The following is a 7,336-nucleotide window of genomic DNA, read 5'->3' as shown; positions in this document are numbered from 1 at the left end:
TGAACTGGGACAGTGGCATGCCGTCATAAAGGACACAAAAGGACCTCCTAAGAATATAAAGAACAAAAAATCTGAGAAAATGTCGTCCTCACCGGTATTTTTCTGTGACAATCTGTATGAATGAGGCCCCCTTTTTTTCTTCTCCTGACAGTTTTCAGTTGCCAGGTATGCTCGCTTGCTGGTGGCCACACACTCACACAAACCCTCCACCCAGAATCGACCACAGGTTCGATCTGCAAGTAAATAAAGGACGAATTAAAAGCATCAGCAAACATTGGGTGAAGAAAACACTTTAAACACCAAAACAGTGATGATTCAGAGGATGCTTAGTCATCCATCAATTAAGATGTGGCACAGGACGCTCTGTGCTACGCTTACAATGAAAGAGCATCACATACAAAGCAAACACACATCGATTGATCACAGGTAGGGTTCTTATTTAAGGCCACATAGCTTAAAGCATGTTTGATTTTCAGTATTTATTATTCTGCACACATGAAGCACATGTGATTATGTTGCTGTACAGGCACACGTTTTAGTTTTTAGTTTGCTTTGATTTCTACATCAGTGACACAAGTGTAGCTCAGGAGTGGAGGGAGATCAGTCGACAAAGTTTGGCGTTGAGTTGCACACATTTGTGTGTAGCCATAGCGCCGCATCCACAAGGATTTCCACAAATTCCCTGTTTGTAGCAACATGGAGAGTATATTAGGCGTGCTGGAGTCCAAGCAGCAGGGTAGCAGTCAGTGTTTACATGGAGTAGCAGATACAGTTTATAGACTAAGGTGTCAATCACAAGGAGCCCTTCTTTCCTGTTGCCTTCCTACGTACTTGACAGGGTAAAAGACGTCAAAGACACCATGTGCAGAATCAACACGGCACTAAAGGTCCCCACCCGTCCTGGTTTTGATGTTTTGCTGCAGCTCTCTGGCAGAAATATTAGGTTCATAACTGTGAAATTACTTGAATAAAAATCAACCACCATCGACTTATAGAAAAAATGTAAGGTTGGATCTCCTGGCTGCTCTCTTGGACATGTAGGCATACGTTGTGTGTTGTCACTGCCAAAAGGTGGAGACCAAATATCTGCACTGTAGCTTTACAAAAAGAGAAAAAAAGTATTATTAGAAAATGTACTTAAAGTATGAACATATGTCCCTTAGACTGATTCATGTCTGTAAAGGTTATTATTAGTGCCTCAATCTGCAGACAGCAAGAGGAGCACATAGGGTTGTCCAAAGGGTTGCAGATGTGACTACGTGGAACAAGTCTGTATTCATGTTTTTTTTTCTTTCTTTCTGAAATATTGTAGATGTTGGAGTATTTAAATGACTAGAATATGGAAAAAAAATCACTTGATGCATTATGGCACAAAGACCCGTGAATCTGTTCAGCTCAGTTAAAACTGTAGAAAACTAAAAACCCAAAACAAAGCACACATTGTTAGCACTAATAAATTAAAACAAGTAGATTGCCATGCCTCGCCCTCTCACTGTGACAGAAACATGGCACCAATCTGTTCTGGATTTAAATCCTGTTCCAGGCTTTCTGTTTACTCATCTCACTTTGACAGCAAGACTACTCACCAATTAACTCCTCAAGAAGTTACACGGGTGTACGCTCATACTGCTGAGGAGATATTAGTACTGTGATCCTGCACTTCAAATTAGTGTCAGACCATTAATATATTCAGTAAGGCACCAGATAACAGCATGCCGGCTTTTAATCGATGAAGACAAACACTGTGTATCTCTGTATCACATTTTTGTGGCAAAATAACCACTCTGCATTTTAATCACATGATTAAAACAATGTCCTATTTGCTAAAGATGAATGACCTCCGCTAGAACTTCAAAGAAACGACCAGACAAAGCAACAGAAATCAAGGCTGCCTGATTAATTCCCACATCAAACAAGCACCAGAGCACATCCGCAGCCTCAGCAACAGGTATCTGTCCTGTGAGACACCAGTGAAGATGCAGCTCACACTGTTTCTAATTGACATTTCTCAGATTTCTTTCCTCCACGACACATTTTTCTCATCTCATTAGCCGCTCAAAAGCATGGGCACAATTTGGCCGCCGTTAATTATAAATAATAAAGAGTGAGATTTTAATTTCAGTGTAAAAAAAAAAGTATGTGAGTGCCTCTCACTCCCCAAGCCAAGTTCGAGGTGACTTAAATATTTCCTTGGACCCTTTGACTTACAGTGAGCTCCGTGCTGTCTAATGTTGATGAGGAAGACGTCTGGTGTTGTGCTTGTCTCGCGTCAAGGGATGTAACATTTATTGTTGTGTCACTAGCAAAACAAAACAAAAATGTGTAAGATAAACTGACAATCAGGTCCTTTTTAATGTGTCCTGTGAAACTCGTAAAGAAGAAGAAGAAGAAGAAGAGAAACAGTTAATAACAAGGCTCCAATTTCCTCCTCAGTGAATCATTATCAAGCAGCTAATTTGTCCTGCACTCAGAAAAGCAACCAAGTCTTTCTCCCTTTCAGAGAGGCTCAGCTTGTTAGGTTAGCAGTAGGGGTTCCCATCCTGTGAAAGCAGCCATTAAAGATCTGTGCTCAAACTTTAATGATGGTTGAGGCTGGAGAAAAATGGTTTCCTGGCTACCTGACCAAAGACATGGCTACAAGAGTGTTTCCAGGGCTGATAATCACAGCTCCAACAATGAAGGCACAATTACTGCCGGCTTCTCCTGAGAGGTTTTTCTCCACTGGTGGTTAGCCAGGTACCAAGGCTACAATTATGAAATATCTACCAGCGAGCAGCTGATTTAATTAGAAGCGAGCTAATCACAACAACCTGGGTCACTTTTAATTTCCACATAGAAGCAGCACTCATGCTCCCATGGCAGGTACACGTGTAGCCGTCTCACTCCGACCTGCGTGAACTGCAGCTTTGAAATCAGAGGCTGCAGCACAGGTGCACTTTAGAGACACAGGAACATATGATGTAGCTCGTCTCCCTCAGGTTTGTTTTTTTCTTTTTGTTCCACTTTATTCTTCTTACAAAGGACTGCCTTATTACATCTGAATCTGAAACAAGACGTGCTCTAAACCCCTGCTCATCGCACATATATACACACACACAGCAGATACACGCTCCTCATCCTTTTATTTTCAATTATCCTTTCATCCCCAATCTTCTGTTCACTGTAACTATGCTATAGCTTTTGCTCTCTGCTCATTGTGTAACCATGCAGCCAGAGAACCTACTGTCACCTCCACTTTTCTCTTCCACTCCTCCTCCTCTTCCTCCTCCTCTTCTCTGTGTCTGGACTGTTTCCCACTTGTTGCATGGTTTTAAAAAGAGGAGCGATGATGGGGGGGGGGGGGGCTAATGCATGTGGAGATGTAGGAAATGTCTTTTCAAAACAAGTCAAACATTTACAGCTTGGCACCAGTGAAACTTTGCCTCTGGCTCATTTCTGACATTGGCTTGCTCTGGCAGAGTGCAAACATGGGCTACAATTGTAATGGAACAGAAGAAGAATGGCTCAAATGTAACGTTATTACACTAATGCATGCCTTACAACACTTTCAGCAGAGCATTGATATTTCATTTTGCTGGCTGAAAGGAACAAAAATATATAAATTTAGGATAGTTTGCTGCCAAAGTTGTACTAAAAATCAGGTAAAAGATGGCTGCTGTCTTTCATTTTTTTCATGTACCTATGGGCCAACCGGTGGGAGGGTTTGAAAGCATGAACAAAGTGCAAAGAATTATTTGAACCTGTTAAATCTGCCCTGTGCAAACCAGGCTAGCTGTGAGCCAAAAGTAAAACGAGACTAGTGCTGTAACATAAAGGAGAATACTCAGTCAGTAAATGTACAGTTACCTTTACATACATATTATGCAAACAGAGTTTGTCTGCACTGTACAGTTTGTGTCCAATCCATTGTATACACACAGACAACAATGATATTGAATAAAGGATTTATAGAAAGGACGCATGTGTTGTGTGTGTTTTTCAACATATATTATTGATCACTGAAACACAGGCTGCAAAATAAATAAATTACCATTTTGTCAGGTTGACAGTTTGTCAGGTTGACACCCGCATGGCCACCTTTTAATCACACACGAAACAAAAAATACTGTCGTTAGGAGGCTGCAATTAAAATCTGCATATGTAAATGTGATGTAAATGAAGTGTAAACTGAAGAGCAACACAGCGTTTAATTAGGACGGAGGAGTTTATATGGAGCGCTCTTTCAAACTGGAGATGTTTCTCATGCAGACGGAGAGCTTTCTTTCCTGATCAGAAGCTTCCTCTCACATTGTGTCATTGTTCTGCACTGCTGTGTGATTCATCATAGTGCAGATAAATTCAATTAGTTTAATATGAGCAAAGTGATGTTAAGAATAGATTCAGCTGCTCATTTGTATTTCTAAAAGTCCATTAGTACAGGGGTCCAAATTGATGCTTTTTCATCTTCTTGTAAGAATCAAGGTAATTTGTAAACATCCATCACAGACCCCTGCATCTTCCACAGTGTACTTGATCATAAATGGCCTAAGATCTCTACACTCCAGTATTCTTTAACCTTTTACTGCTCTGCTTTGATGTCTGTTTCAAGTGTTCTTTGGCTTCTGGTTGGACACAGGATCCACCTGAATAATGGCTAATGATTGAGATTCAAGGAGTTTTGGAACGAGCGAGCCAACACTCGCAGCCATAATGATCTCTTGACCTTTGACCTCAACCATGTTTACCACAATAATCAAGTATTTTTAATCTTCCTCACAGTGTGAGAACATGCAGCTAGCAGCTAGAATAAAACTCCATTATTCCCAAAGCAAAATTGGCCGAGCAGTAATCTTTTATTAAAAAGCACCCAATTATAAACAGAAAGCAAAATGGCAATATGTTATCACAAGGCACGAAATGTTTTGATTTCCCACTCTTCGTTCTTTTTTTTTTTTTTGATTAATTTCATTAAAACAGTATCGAGTTGGGATTTTTGGTCTCTTATCTGCACACACATGCTGCAGCAATGTGTTTGAGGTGGCATTGAGAACTCACTTGAGAGACTGTTTCTGTCTGCGTCATTATCATCAAAGACAACAGGCGATCCAGCACACACACTTCCATGCACATAGACACACAGGCATGCACCACAGACGGTTTTTGATAGTAATCATGGCCACTTCAATGTCCCTCGGTGAAGCTGTTGTCACGTGGAAACCTTGCATCTCCAAACTGTGGATCAGAAAAAAAAAGCAGGGTACTGACCCCGATCAACATTAAGAGGTTTTTCACACAATAGCATTATGTAAGACAGGCATTATATCACCATAGCAACCAGCCTGCTGTCAGTCGAAACGGTTAAAATAAAAACTTTTATTAAATGTTAAACAAATACAGTTATTAATTACCTGGAATTTTATCCATGATGCCCTAAAATTGTGTTAGGGAGGGTCAGAGGTCAGTTGAGTGGGAGTTGTGGGTCACTCATTTTTTGACCTCCTCTGTTTTTATTCATCACTCCCTTCTCCCTTTTTGGTGAAGACAGAGAAACAGGATGGCAGGAGGAGAGGAAGGATCAGGTGATAAGTGACATTTGATGGACAGAGAGAGAGAGAGAGACAGTAAAGCAGTGTAGCATCCAGCCAAGCAAATATGCTGTCTGAATACTGATTAACCAATCAGAGCCCATTTCTGCCCGGCACCAGAGATACTTGTTGGGTGCTATGACTACCAAGAAAGCATCATAGCTGAGGGGAGAAAGAAGGATGGAAAAGGAGGAAATTATGGTTGTCCTCCACCTTAAAAAGAAAAAAATGACAAAAACAGACAATATCTTAAAGTGATCAGCTCTTCTCTGGTTACCATGGAGATTTCCTCTTGAATTTGGCAATTTGTTATTTATCCTTCACCTTGATATCTCCAATGTATTATTGGATGGATGGAAACATTTTGATGACATTATAAAAAGAGGCCTTTAAATGAGAGAAAGGAGAGCTAAATTACACCACGCTTTAAAAAAGGCTGAAAGCGTTGGTACAAACTGATGGACTGTCCTTTTAACTGTTGGCTTTGTTTGAGTAATATTTGAGAGAGAAAAGATGGCATGCATTATTACAGGATTTTCTGAAGGGCACCTCAGCAGGTTTAATATTGAAGTTAGAAAGAAGCCTTTAATATCCGAATTCATAAATATTGCATTTCATTTGAATGTGATTTCCCTGGCTGGCTCTCATCTGACAAACACCAATACTCTATTATCATTCGGGATATTCACATGTTCTATTATTAAGCTGCCTCATCAGCTCACTAATAACAGGCTGATGCACTGCCTCAGTTTACACACCTCCATATCATACAGCCTAGTCATTTCCCGATGGTAGTGACATTAAAGTGTGTCCTGATAAGCATTTAACAAACAGTTTATCTAAGACCTTCACCGGTAAAATGTCACCACGTTGCCAGAATCCCTGCTGAGACGCTGATTTGAGTTGTGACATGGCTGTAATGGATACAGAAGGCAAAGGTTAACAATTAGGTTCAAACACAGGATTTTTCTGCATCAGGTGTGATGTTGCTGGGTTGTGATACTCTTGCTTTAAGGAGAAGTAGAACATGTCAAAGGACAGAAGACAATTAACTGCGTGAATGGAATAGAAGAATAAGTCAGAGTGAGGTGAAAGGAACCAACAGGTAACTCAGCATGTTGTTGATTCACAAAACAACTCTGCTATGCCAGGTAGGAGTCATATCGAGCGCTTTTTATCCCCCATTGTTAGAGCGTGGCTTTGAAGTAACAGCTCCATGGTTTGAGAGAGAGACAGGGGGGGGAGGGGGGCAGAGCACTTCTTTTGGAGATTTCTGAGAATAGGCTGCTTTATTTCTGTCTTCCTATTTTTGTGGGTGAAAAAGGAAAAAAAATGGACTGGAGCAGAGTGAGAGAATAGAATGGACCAGACAGAAAGATCAATGCCCAAGTGCAGCACAAACAGCAAGAAAAAAATAAGTGTTTTCTTTGCTGTTAGGTAGCTGGGTGTACAGGTGTGGTGACCTTGGCAACTGCCAATGGAGCAGAACATTTGATTGTTGTGAGTGTGTGGCAGACACACATGCTCAAGATGTTCAAATGTTAAAATCAATGGCTTTTTTTACACCCTCCAAAAAAGGTGCTTTGAACAGATTGCACAATGACCCTTTTATGAAAAAAGCTTTTTAGCCTGATAGGTCAGACAGTTCTGTCAGCTGATCATATTGTGAGATTTGTCTGGCCTGGTGGGTGCAGCCACTCAGCCATTTGCAGCAGGAAATTGTCCAGGTGTGTGCCGGCAGCTGTTACGGCAATTACTGTAAATCACAGACA

The sequence above is a fragment of the Parambassis ranga genome, chromosome 2 (assembly GCF_900634625.1).
Source record: "Parambassis ranga chromosome 2, fParRan2.1, whole genome shotgun sequence".
NCBI lineage: Eukaryota > Metazoa > Chordata > Actinopteri > Ambassidae > Parambassis > Parambassis ranga.
Note: the sequence above shows the minus strand (reverse complement) of the source record.